Below are 14,923 nucleotides of genomic sequence, written 5' to 3' on the forward strand. Positions count from 1 at the left end.
AGCGGATTTCTTTACGAAGGCCCGGACTCGAGGGCAGCTTGATTTCTACTCTCCAAACTCGGTGTTGTGGATCCACCATGAGTTTGAGGGGGGTGTTAGATGTATATATCTGTATATTGTAGTTTCCCCATATGTTAGGGGGCTTCCTGCATATTTCCACCTGTACATGTACTATATATTGTGGCCTTTGGCCCCCTGGTAATACAACAAGCATATTTTCCTAACACAGCTGAATTGACAACTCCGCTGTTAAGGCTTACTAATATTCTTTGGCTCCCCTTGTGTCGAATCAATAAATTGGGTTTTACTTCCCTCGAAGACTGTTGCGATCCCCTATACTTGTGGGTCATCAACGATCACCACTTTATGTCATCCTCTCATGAGCTATATGAGATCTTGCTTTTGATGCATGTCATGGAAATAAACCTAAACCACATAGATAACACAAATGAACACATAATTGAAAAGTCTTACCATGCTAGAAGATCATCCATTGATTAACACATAATGTATAGCATGACTAAAATAAGTTCCACACAAGAAATCCATCACATTTTTTTATTCTTGATCATATCATATTCTTCTCTTCAAATCAATGATGTTCATACCAATACTGAAGATATATCATTATCTTCAAAGCATCTACATTTGAATCCAACACATGGACTACAAGAGTTACCTGTGGAATATTTGTTCTTATAAACTCAAGGAAAATATTAGTCTATAGAAATTGCCATTAATTACCAAAACCACACATAGAGGCAATGTACCCTTACATATGGTACAAAAATGATATATTTTTCTTGACTAGATACATTACTTGAACTTTTTGACAGTTTTCTAAGAAAACATTAACAAGATAGACTCTAGATACTAGATTTCTAGAAACAATCATTTGTAATAAAAAAAGCCATGAGTTTAAACTATGGTGATGTAAGATATATCATGTCTGGCGATATTGTTGAAACTACTATATTTGCTTCTTGAATTTCTGTATATATATTATTATTGTCGTAGTCACATTCTCATGTGACGCACACATGCCTAATTCCGGGTCACCGAATCTCGGCCTTCATGCATATATTGTGCTTGATATATCACTCCCTCTTATTTGATGCCAAAAGTCCTAATAGGCTATGAATGATATCTCATGTGTTTTCGTTGGACTTGTTACGAGAGTTAGCTTGCCTCGATTTTTCTTGCCATGCATTATTCTTATACTCTTGATTTACATTATTAGCCAACAAAATTTCCAGCTTCAATCATAGAGCTTTCGTACACTTCAATTACTCGGGAAGAGACTTTAACTCATCTTTTTTTGGACCCGCTTTTTTGCCTTCACATCTAATGCTCCGACTTTGTCTGCCTCCAAAGACACAAAACCGGCCCTTTCAGTCCATGATTACAGCGGACGCTACCACAGTTCAAGAGGGAGGTGGATCGGAAAGACATGTCGAACGGCTGATTTTGAATCGCACAGGGAAGCCAAAAGGACGGCGTTCCTCCTCACGAGACCTCCAAACCAAAATCGCTCACCTAGCTCTATCTCCGATTGGTCTGTGTTGACAGAAGGTGGGTGGATGGCACAAAACAAAGATTCATTAGAAAATCGTACTTTGCCGTCTCGTGAAAGAAATAAACAACATTTTTTGGATTTTGAGAAGTGGCTGGATTTGGTAGCTTTCATAGGCAGCAAATGACCGAATTGCATTTTTCACGGAAACTGAAATCTTGAAAAGAACCTGAGTCATTTCGAGATTTATTTGCATGTGCAGTGCAGCCGAGCAAACTTTCAATTTACCGCCTAGTAGTAGTGTAACTGAAATTGTTGTTGTGGTGGTAACTCATTTGTACAACACTGGTTATGTACGTAGTATGGCGTAGTTAGTACGTATATCACTATCGACAATCCGATAACCAGCCATAGACTGAATTCAAGCAATAGGACTAGGGCAGTACTACAGCTTTCTTAATGGCCATCCAATAACCCAATCTGGTAACTAATGCAGTTTTGAAAATAGAGCATATAAAAATTAGGAAGGTGGTCGATTAAGCCAAAATAGATAAGCTCCATATTACAATCATCATGTCCGAAGCATGCACCAAAAAACAATGAAGTGTTCCAGCGACAACGAAGAGCTGCAGACACACAATGCTTAACCTCCAGCAGGAACATCGGAATAATTAAGACGATGAAGATTCTGAAATTTTTGACAAACTAAAACAAGTAGAATGATGATTGAACTGACGTGGTTCTTCTGCAGAACCAACATACCTGCGATTATACCCGCAACTGACAAGACCTGGTTAGAGAGAATACATTAGATGAATAGATGGTATGAACAATAGTTACAGTATGGGAACAAAATATGCATTCAGGATGCTTTTCTTATAAATATCACAGTTGAACATGAGGATGTTAATCTAAACTATAGCATATCAATGGAAATGAACTTGTTCGGTCGCAAAAACTAGCCAATGAAAATTTTCACTCGATCGTCGCGTCCGGTTTTCCCCCCATTACGAAAAAATCTTGGCAAATATCTTCATCGGAGTATCTTATACAAGAATACATGATGCAAGGTATCCCTACCAAAATCAGTTCTCTATACATTTTGTTTTTATTTTTCTACCAGATGCTACCAAATACTTCAAACAATGACACTCCTCAGTCTGCCCCGCTATTCTACCCTTTAAATAACAGAAGCTCATCATGAATGTGGAGAACACCACAAAGATAGCAAATGGTTTTCACTTTCAAATGTAACGTACGCACGAAGATAGCATGAACATACTATGTGATGATCATCTATTCTCGTCAAAATACATTTGAGTATGTACAAAAATGGAACACCACATATCCAAGTCGCATCAAATGAAGATGACCCAAGTAGCAAGGACAATGGATAGTTCCACCTAAAGACCATGTCATGTTAAATTTAGTTGTAGTTCTATGAAACAATAAAAAATTCTAACTCTCACATATAGTAAATATTATTATTTCCAAACAACCTTTTCTTCTGTTTGGATAAAAGGGGAGCAGTGTCCCTATTATATTATTATTTTCATCTACTTTTCTAGGAGCGTCAAGAAAAGTATAGCAAAAAAATTTTGCAGCAACACAAGGGGTATTATCTAGCTTATTTAGGAGTGTCTGATCTAGGCCATCCAAAAATACCAAACTACAAGGCTGCTACATTAAAAAAAAATCGTCCATCCAAATTATTTAAGAATCTTGAACTTTGACACACCTGAATTCATCCATTTGCCGGGGCTAATGTTTGCACGCTTTGTCAGGCTCGAGTGGAAGCTCCTGGTTAAAAAAATAGAGATACAATCTTAACTTCTATAACTAAGAATATTTAAATTATAATTACAACATGCTCATCGCGCTAAGGCTACTTCCACTATCTCGTCAGGAGGATAAGACTCATGCATAAACCTCCCTTGAAATTTGGCAAGGAAGAAAGAGAACTAATTAGACTGAGTGATTACCTCCGGTGTTGCTACCATAATCGCCTTCTTCATGTGATATCCCCATGGTTCCCGGAATTGCATGTCCTGATGCAATGTTCATTTCAGCTCCGACGTTTGTTGACTGGCTACCATCTTCCAAGCTAGCAGGATACTTCTGCACAGTTGGAGGCAGAGCCTTACACACGGGAGAAGGCCGATTAAGACTATGAGCAACCCACACAGGGTTAGCTGTGTTGCTTCCTCCTTGTCCATGCCCAATACCAAGACTATGGCTTCCAGTAAAATTATTCTCATTCTTTTCCTTCTCTTGGGGAGCTGTTTGGTTAGCTGAAGTGTTGCTTCTCCCCCGTGTCCATGCCCACATCCACGCCCACGGCCTCTTCCAGTAAAATTATTCTTATTCTTTTCCTTCTCTTGGGGAGCTGTTTGGTTAGCTGAAGTGTTGCTTCTCCCGCCGTGTCCATGCCCAGATCCACGCCCACGGCCTCTTCCAGTAAAATTATTCTTATTCTTTTCCTTCTCTTGGGGAGCTGTTTGGTTAGCTGAAGTGTTGCTTCTCCCCCCGTGTCCATGCTCACATCCACGCCCACGGCCTCGCTTGCTCACTGTTGTGGTCCCTGCGTACTTTCTGTTAGGTATCGGCATACGCTTGGGTCGCTCGACGCGTCCTTGTTGGCCTTGCCTCATGTTGTTGTGGCTTGGCGTAGGGGTGGCTGCAGGTGGTGTCTTAATATTCTCTTCCCCGTGATCCTGCATTTTCTCGCTAGGAGCGTAAGGCGCAAGAACCCCTCCTGTCTTCTCCAAAGGGGTAGGTTCATTGAGTGTCGCTGTCTTGCCACTTCCTTCCACTGATGCTAGTCCTTTGCTGACCTTGGCACTAACCTTTACCACCTGGGAAACCGAATTGTACGAGCACAGACCTGACTTCTCGTGGCTCAAGGAAGAAGAGCTGACCAGGGGAGTAGGGTTGGACCTGGGAGGAGCTCTGATGGCTTCCATTATTCTTTCCTCTAATCCCCTGGAGATCTGGACCGGCGAGACACCAATGTTTTCCATTGCGTCGGCCTTCCTCTTGAGGGTCATACCGCCAGAGCCATCAGCAGCAGCGCGGCCCCCTTTCTTAACCATCTCCCCAACTCGCTGGTTGCCCTGCTGTCCTACTGGGATGGAACGGGTGGCCACGGTGAGCGGCGTGTTAGCATGCGTCTCCTGGCTAGGCACTGCGCGCTCGGGCTTCTTCGGTGGCATGGAAGAAGAGCTGAACGACCGGGCAGTAGGGCTGAAGCTGAAACCGGGAGGAATTAAGGTGTCTGCTACCATTCTTTCCTCCAATGCCCCCGAGATCTGGACCGGCGAGACGCCAAGGTTTTCCACAGCGTCGGCCTTCCTCTTGCCGCCGGAGCCATCAGCAGCAGCGCGAGCCCCGTCGTTAACCATCTCCCCAACTCGCTGCTCGCCCTGCTCCTGGCAAGGGCCGGTGATCGCCGTGGCAGCATGCATCTCCTGGCTAGGCACGGTGATCACCGTGTCAGCATGCATCTCCTGGCTAGCCACCCCATCGCGCTCAGCATGCTTCAGCGGCGCATGGATCTTGGAGAACGACGCCTTCAGCTTGGCCTCGGTTTCTTCGATGATCATCGCCATGGATGCGTACAGATCCTCTCCCTGCCTCCTTCGCAGCGCTTGCAGCTTGTCCAGCACCGCGTCGAGGTGCGCGGACAACTCCTCTTGCTTCTTTTCCCCCGCCTCGTGGATCTTGGCCACCGCTGACCTAGTGAGGGCACGGGCCTCCTCTTCAGCGATTCTCAACTGGCGAGCAGAATCCTCCGCGGCCTCCGACATGGATGCCCGGCGGAGGTCCTCTTGTGCTTGGACCTTCCTCAGCGCGTCGGCGAGAGTCGCCTTAAGCTGCGCCTCGGCCTGAGCGGCCCTGCTCTCGCGGGCCCTAAGCACGCGAGCCACAGCGTCGAAATCAGCCTTCAGGTGTGTGGTACGGAGTAGTTGCACGAGCTGCTCGGGGGAGTAGCTCGCGAGCTCCGCGTCTCGGAGATGTGCGGCGTTGGAAGCCATGGACGGCGGCGCCGGCGGGTGAGGGGTGAGGGGTGAGGGGTGAGAGAGACTAAGCGAAACGTTGGGCGAAATGGAAACCCTAGAGATCAGGCGCAAGGTACGGGCTTCGGTCTGCGGGCCTTTTGTGTGGTGGTCTGGTGGAGCGCGGTCCCCGACTCGCTGTACGTACGCGTTTCAGGAATACAGTTGGGGTACTATACCAGTACGACTGCACTGAACCGCTGCACCGTATATGAGAGCTAGCTGTCACGTTATTGGCTTGGACTCCCTACAAAACGTTACCGGCCGGCTTGGGGATACCAAGGCTATCACTACTTGCTGTACAAATGAGTGATCTGCATCTGGTTTGGACATAGCTAGAGGTATTGCATTGGACATGTATATAAAACCATCTATTCCACTTAAACGCCGTGCTTAGCTTATAGGAAAAACAATTTGATGAGGATGAGAGTGATTGCATCGAAAGCTGAAAACGCTTTTGAACTTAATTATTTTTTGGTTGTGGTAGATATGGCGAATTCTTCAGTGAAAACCGATTTGAGGAAAAAAAAATTGCGAGAAATCCACCGATCTATTAATAATCATCAACAGTAGTACAAATAACTCAAAAAGTAAAGAAAATTATAAATTGGTACTCGGACCACCTAGCCACGACTACAAACACTAGCACGAGCCGAAGGCGCGCCGCTGTCCTCGCTCCTCCATCGCCGGAGCCAGGCAAAGCTTATCGTAGTAGCTTGTTGTAGTAGACAAACGAGAAGTCGTCGTGCTAAGGTCCCAAAGGACCAGCGCACCAAAGCAGCAACCATCGCCAATGATGACAACCGTAGATCGGAAGAGACTAGCTATCATGAAACCACACCAATAAACACGAAAACCGACCGGATCCCAAGAGATCCGACGGGCACACAACTCCACGCGTCCTCCATCAGCGCTAGATGCACCATCGGAGCGAGGGTAGGGCGGAGAGGACCTTATTCTGACTTTAGGATGTAGCCGCCGCCTCACCATCCCAAAAAAGAGACTGAAAAGCAAACTAAATTAAGAACGGAAACTCCCCGCCGACGAGGGACCGTGGTCCGCCACACCTCCAAGGCACCAAGGCCACCGGAGGCGGAGCGGACCGGCGGTATCGCCGGCGAGGAGGACGGAACCCTAGATGGGTTTTGTGGCTTCTTTCAGCCGCCTCCTTCCTTCGCACGTACCGGTTTGGGCTCGCGATTTGAGGAACTTAATGTGCTATATATTTTTTTTTGTTTTTTTGCTTAGCTCAAAGTCCATGAAATCTCAAAATGATAATGAACTAAGGAAATGATGCACCAAATTTGTAAAAACTTTCACCCATAATGAATCATCTGATGTTGAGGTAGATTAGTTCTTGTCAACTTATTAAGGGGCTGCAGTTGACTTTGTCAGATACAGAAATGCGTGCTATTGAGATATTTGAGTTTGTTAAAAAAAAGTCTGGAGTGCACTATCCAAATATTTTAGTTGTTTCACAAATCTGGGAGTGGTGTTTTGGAACATGGGTGCATATGCTCCCTATATTTCAAAATGCATCTTACATACATTTTAAATTTTTTAAAATATTGAAACTAAAAGTTCGCACGTACATCTTCACGTGCTACGTGCTCACAAATCATTTCATAAAAAATGGACTTATCATGTGATGTGTGTAAAAAGACAAAATTCAGTGCTAAAAATAAGGCTTTTTACAAGATAAACTTTCTCTTTTTTATATAGACCACACAAAATATTGTTTTTTCGTGAAACTTGACGAACCCACGTATATTATGGAGATGTACATGTAGAATTTTTTGTCCATATTTTTCAACATTTCGAAATATTATTTTTTGGTAGAGGGAGCATACGCACCCGGGAGCCGAATTGAATTTCCGCACAAATCTTATCTACTATACCCGTGGTTGTACCTTTAGCTGAGAGAAGTTTGTTGAAGTTAAATAATTGAAGAACTAATTGAGCTCGTCCATGTCACAAGAAAGATTAAATTAATGGTTTGGACACATTACGTATTGATTGATAAGGCTATGCTCGATGAGATAGATGTTGACAATTTTATTTATGATTATGCATCTACAAATGTGATTAGAAGTTCCTTCCTTTGGTAACTGATCGTAGCTCTTCTTGTTTTTATTTACATGTGGGAGATGGTGGCTCACACTAGTAGAAAACAGGGCTTCCGTTCGGCAGCTGCCCTCACGTTAGTCTCGGTTCAAATGGTTAGGACGCCGCACGGGGAAGGGCCAGCACCAGTCCCGTTTCGAAAGGGCCTTTAGTCCCGGTTGGAGACACGAACCAGGACTAAAGCCAACAGGGACTAAAGGTTCATGTTCCTATATATACCCCCCAGCACGAACTTGTGTGTGAGCTAGTTTGTTTTTCTCATCTTATGCACAAGTGGTGTATGCTTCTTTGTTTTTCCCCTCTATGCACAAGAGGTGCTCGATGAAATGCCTGAGAGCATGATGCTACTTGAATTCACACTAAACAAACATGATATGAAATGTCTGAGCCACACTTAAGCTTTCTCCTCTTTCTTTCCTCCTCGATCGAGGTTAGCAACTTTATCCTTTCATCTGTCATTGATACAATGCATGTGTCAATTTACAGTGGTCGTTTCTCTAGATGTTCTGTAATTTTTTTTTATAAATTAATAATATAATGCAGATGAACCGGCAATGGATGCACCGTGACCTATGCGCTCCTGAATTCATTACGGGCCTGCATAATTTTATCGATGTGCCTGCAAAACATTCTGAATGGTTTTATGTGTTGTCTATGTGTTATCTGTCAGAATAAGAAGGATTACTCTTCCTCGAGAACCCTTCACACCCACATGATTTGGTCTGGTTTCATGCCCAGCTATAATTGTTTGACCAAGCACGGAGAAATAGGGTTATGATAGAATACAATGAAGAAGAACAGGATGATGAAAACTATCCTATGTTTTCTGAATACGGTGATACTACAACGGGGGAAGCTCAAGATCAATAGGTATCATATGAGCCTGCTAATGATCTTGGTTGGGTCATTGCTGACGCAAAGAGAGGCTGCAAGACTGACAAGGAAAGGTTAAGTGCGAGCAGATGTTAGAGGATCAAAAAAAATTATTGTACCCAAATTGCCAAGATGGCTAGAAAAAGCTGGGTAACACACTGGAATTATTGTAATGGAAGGCAGAGAATGGTTTATCTGACAAGGGATTTGAGAAGTAACTGAAAATAATGAAGAAGATGCTTCCAAAGGATAATGAATTGCCTGCCAGTACGTACGAAGCAAAGAAGGTTGTCTGCCCTCTAGGATTAGAGGTGCAGAAGATACATGCATGCCCTAATGACTGCATCCTCTACCGCGGTGAGAAGTACGAGAATTTGGATGCATGCCTGGTATGGACTGCATTGCGGTATAAGATCGTACGAGATGGCCTTGGTGATATTGAGGGCGATCACCCTAGGAAGAGGTTTCCTACCCCTGTTAAAACGTTTGTTCAAAAACAAAGAGCATGCCAGGTTGTTGCGATTGCATAAAGAAGACCGTAAGAAAGACGTGATGTTGAGACACCCCGCTGATGGGTCACAGTGGAGAAAAATAGAGAGAGAATTCCCGTACTTTGTAGATGATTCAAGGAACTTAAGATTTGGTCTAAGTATAGTTGGCATGAATCCTTTTGGAGAGCAGAGCTGCAGTCATAGCACCTGGAATGTGACTCTATCTATCTATAACATTTGTCCTTTGTTCATGAAGCGGAAGTTCATTATGATGTGAGTGCTCATCCACGGACCGAAACAACACGACAACAACATTGATGTGTACCTAAATCCATTAGTTGAAGAACTTCTACAGTCGTGTGACGTAAAAGGTATATGTGTGTGGGATAAGCACAAATAAGAGGAATTTTACCTACGAGCGTTGTTGTTCGTAACCATTAATGATTGACCTGCTCTTAGTAACCTTTTAGAAGAGACAGGCAAGAGATATAATGCATGCACGCACTGTTTAGATGAACTGAAGGTACATATTTGGATACATGTAAAAAGTTTGTGTACCTGGGGCATCATCAACTTCTTCCGAACATGCATCCCGTAAGAAAGGCAAAAACATTTTAAAGGTGAGGCAGATCATCGGATAAAGCCTATCCACCGTACCGGTGATGCTGTATTTGGTATGTTTTAAAGGATCTCGAATTAATCTTTGGAAAGGGTCTTGGCAGTCAATATGTTCCGAATGATGCTACCGGATATGCGCCCATGTGGAAGAAGAAATCTATATTTTGGGAGCTACCATATTGAAAAGTCCTAGAGATCCACTCTACAATCGACGTGATGCACGTGACGAAGAATCTTTGCGTGAACCTGCTATGCTTAATGGGCGTGTATGAGAAGTCAGAAGATACACCGGAAGCATGACAGGGCCAGCAATATACGAAAGAATGAGACATCATGCATCCAGAGAACGGGACGTCAATATATGAGAGAAAGAGACAACATGCATCCAGAGAACGAGACAACATGGTCTTTTTTGAATGCCTGAGCAGTGTCAAGGTCCCGTATAGCTTTCTCGTCAAATGTAAAGGAAACAATAAATATGGCAAAGAAAAAAATTCCAGAACCTAAAGTCTCATGGTTGTCACGTGATTATGACACAATTGCTTCCTATTGCATTGAGGGGGCTTTTACCAGAAATTTTTTGAGTGCCCATTGTGAAGAAATCTGCATTCCTCAATGCAATTTCTCAAAAGGTAATCAGTCCATACGAAGGTTGCAGAATCATGTCGTCCAATGTCTTGTTAGTTTTGAGTTAGTGTTCCCACCATCCTTCTTCAATATTATGACGCATCTCCTAGTTCACCTAGTTGAATAGATTTCCATTCTCAATCCTGTATTTCTACACAATATGTTCCCCTTTGAGAGTTTCATGGGAGTCTTAAATAAATATGTTCATAACCGTAATAGGCTAGAAGGAAGCATCTCCAAAGGCTATGGAACATAGGAGGTCATTGAGTTATGTGTTTACTTTATTCCTGTCCTTAAGCCGGTTGGTGTTCCTCAATCGCGGCATGAAGGGAGACTAAGTGGAAAAGGCATGCTAGAAAAGAAAGCAACAATAACTACATACGAACATTCTTTCACTCACTACCGAAAATATATTCTTTATCGAGTGCGCAAAATATTCAGCAAAGAGAAACAAGACTCGGAGTGTATAGACCAGGTAAATAGTACTTGGCAAAGAATCCCTCGGCAAATTGCCGAATTTAGAAAATTTAGAAATAGGCACTTGCAGAGTGTATTTAGGGCTCACTTGGTAAAATAAAGTGACTTGACGGTCATCCCCATCTAAAGGAATTGCTACGTGGCAAGTAACTTGTTGAGTGTCACCAGTATAGCATGGGCCTTTTAAGGCCCTCATACATAATACAATCATTGATTTTTCAGGCGGCCATCTCGGACATTTTATAATTCTTTGATTGTGTTTAGTGTTTTTCTGCATATTTCCGACTTATTTGGAGGATGAGCACACTCTAGCGGCTCCTAACATTTAATTGTTGACGTTAGAGGAATTGCTAAGTCTTAACTCAGACCGGAAGAATGGCATGGAGGTCGGCCGTGCAGGGAATGCGCAAGGCCGTGTGGGAATCTTAAAAACTTTATGCATCATCGTGCTCCGGCAACCCTTTCGACATCGCTGACGAAGTATCATGCTCCGGAGAGGGCGTAGCCACCGATGATGCAGATGAATCATAACCCGACAATGGTGTCACCGACCATGACGAGTTAATCCGCATATCTAGCAATGGTGTAGCGCAAACAATTAATGGATGGAAAACGTTAGTGATGTTGTTGCCTAGCAAACCCTCCCAACACCAACGAAAAGTGGTCGTACAGTAGTCTACGATGGCAGCTCTTAATTATTTTTCTGGACATAACCTAATTATTAGTAATTTATGTTTTCGCACACAGTTCCTCATAAATTAAACGTCACCAAGGTAACCATGACACACCAGTCTCGCATTTAGGGCAGTTGTGGTTGCCCGACTTTCCTACAAAGTGGAATGGATAAGAAAAACACTATCCCTTTTATCCTATTTGGACTCTCCCCATCTTCTCTTCTCTATTCAACGGGCGAAGAAGCCGTCTCCCCGCTTGATCATTCCATATATCGACTACGTGACCCTCAGATCGGCAACACAAGGTTACCTATAATTGCTCTGGTTAACTATTATTGCTCTCTTTTCAGCTAGTATTAGATCCTCTTTCACATAAAATAGCATGTAGCATTTATGAGATTCTAGGGGATTAATTATGTGAAAGTCCGGATGAAGCTATATCTATACAAATCCGCAATACCTCGTATCCAGTTTTGGATGGATATTAATCTCCCACACAAAAGCTTACCCGATTAAATAGTGTTTTCTTGGTCTACCCGGCCTTGTTAGTAGGATTTTCATTTGTTAAAATGTTAGTAGGATTTCATCATTCACTTTGAAATTGTAGGTTTTAAAAGGATCATGGTGGTGATCATATCATCATTACCAGTGGTAGGTATGGCGATGGCAAGCGTCATTTTCCATGAAGAGTTGGACAACCAAAACGAATCAAACCTGATCATCGATGTTTCAATTATTAATCCTCTTTGTTAGCTTATATACTAGCTTAGTTATTTACTATACATTATTCGACGTTTAGTATATTCTTAATGCTTGTATATCATATTTAGGTCCTTATCAAAGAGCGAAAAAACAATTATGAGCCTCACTACATATGGGCCATGCTATAGAGATGTCTAGGTCAAAATTTAATTGTATTAGGAGGCACGCCCATGAAGGTATTTGCAACGGGTGCGTTTGCGGACACCGGGGATTAGACCACCCCCCTTTTAGGTTCGTAGTAAAGAGGCAAGACAATCCGAACAATCTCACACAACATGGCTAACTCACGTTGGATTTACCCAGGTTTAGGATGCTAGCAAACTCTAGCGACCATATATCATGCTGGTCTTATCTTGTTGAATTTGTTCTTGAGGGATTACAATGTCAAACTGGCTTGCCGGGGAGAGCCCCGCAAGGGCGTTCGAGAACCGAAAGAGCTACGGTGAAAAGACTCTCTATGTAGTCCCTGGTATCACTAGAATCTAACCGCCTCCTTCGATTCCATGGTCTCCTATTTATTGGGTGGAAAACCTAGCTAGATGCTGGACAAGCGTCCACCCACGCGTCGAAGGCTTCCGATACCTGCCATTATCTTTCTGCCCCCGGTTATCCTTTTGGAGAAGGCAGCGGTCCCATGGTTGTCGGGCCCTCCCTCTCTGTACCAACGCAATCTCCTTCATGGGTGTCTTGTGAGAAACCCGCCAGTGTGGCTAGTGCCTTTCCGGGGGTCGCGGGGACCCGGATTCCCACTGCACTAACACTAGCCCCCGGCATGGGCCTAGTAGTGGAACGGGTGATGGCCACTAGAGAGGCCCCTTCCTCACTTCGCCTTCCTAAAGTACTCCTAAAATATGTGGACGCGCCGCGTCCTCTCCCCGTGTTCTTGGAATATCCGGGGGATAACCCTACCCCTGTGAACCTCCGGGGAGACCCCACGTGACGATTGTAGAGGCACCTCGCTTTGAGGCTGCATGTTTGCTACGCCTTCAGCCCCACTAGGATGTAGATCGACATCACCTTATTCTTGCACAGCGAGTGGAGAGGAGAGACACATTGGCATTGCGTTGTCAGTTTATCGCATTTTTCTACCAAGATATGATGGTGCAAATCTGAACCACCTTGACCTCCCGAAGATATACGCCACAGCCACGCTTATACGAATGTTGTCGACTGCCGGATCCACGAGCGTCGAGGGATGCGGAGGAGAGGCATATCGCTCTCTCCCATGTCCGAACCGCAGTCGTCGCAGGAGATGAGCGGCCACACGATCACCATCCCAGGGACTCGAAAGTATTTTGTTACCAGTCGTTGTTCCAATGAGCTAAAGTTTTTATACGTGTGTTTTTCTATGATTACTTGTAAATTTATTATTTGTTCACATTATATAGAATGAACTTAGTAGTAAAGTTGTTTTTAAGTAGTTACTCAATACCTACTTACTATACTTTAGTATTTTTATCATTGCCATGTTATAATTTGGTTACTCCTACTTAGAACCAGTTAATGTGTTGTGCAGTTCTATGACTTTAAATTGCTGGCTTGTCCATATTCTATAGAATAAACTCATAAAACTTATTTATTTCTACATTTGTACACATTTCCATGTTATAATGGAGTAGATAGTTACCATCCATATCATTTTACTGTTAGTGTTGAGGAACTGAATTTATTAACTCATGCTGTTAGTTTTCAGAGACATTTTATGCCGCTCATTATGTTGATATTACCACGTTGATCTTTTTTTTTCGCCATGTCCTTTCTTCTTCATTGTTCCAAAATTTGTGTTGATAAGTCAGAAGTCTTGATAGCAGAACCATATTTTGGTGATATTGTCCAACATGACTGTATTTCCTTATTGAGAACATGCATTTGTATATAAATAGGGAAGCCAGTGGAAGGCTATTTTTGTTCCAGCAAGTTGCTATTGTGATGTTTTTGTGCACTATGCATAACATTTTTCAAAGTAACAATGTCTTGTATAGTGTCACCGAAATGTGAGACAGAGGTAACTATGTTATACTTTGGTGACATTGTACACGAATAAAAGACCCCGGACAAAGGCGAGAAACTATCTTTCATAATCTCAGAACTTAATTTAGATCTTGGCGCAGAAGATTCATTCATGAGGCGGAAATTCAATTCGGCTCCCGGTGCATATGCTCCCTCTACCAACAAAACATATTTCGAAGTGTGAAAAAATTTTGACAAAAAATTCTACATGTACATCTCCATAATATATGTGTGTGCGTCAAGTTTCACGAAAAAATAATATTTTTTGCGGTTTATGTAAAAAAGAGAAAACTTATCCTGTGAAAAGCATTGTTTTTAGCACTGAATTTTGTCTTTTTTACACACGTCACATGATAAGTTTATTTTTTATGAAACGACTTTGTAAGCGTGTAGCACGTGAAGATGTACGTGTGAATTTTTTATTTCAATTTTTTGAAATTTAAAATATGTGTAAGATGCATTTCAAAATATAGGGAGCATATGCTCCCATGTTCCAAAACACCACTCCCTTCATGAGGCCACTTTGCATGTGCATAGGGTCAAGCACAAGCATACCTAAGTTTTCACATCATGAATTGAAAATTTGTTGTAGCCTTTTTCTTTTCTTGTTTTATTTATATCTTTTGAACTTTTGTAAAGGGGTGGATATTTAGTAAAATACTATGGGGGTTCTGCCTCACAATCTCTTTGTCAAAAAGG

The sequence above is a fragment of the Lolium rigidum genome, chromosome 7, assembly GCF_022539505.1.
Source record: "Lolium rigidum isolate FL_2022 chromosome 7, APGP_CSIRO_Lrig_0.1, whole genome shotgun sequence".
Classification (NCBI taxonomy): Eukaryota; Viridiplantae; Streptophyta; class Magnoliopsida; order Poales; family Poaceae; genus Lolium; species Lolium rigidum.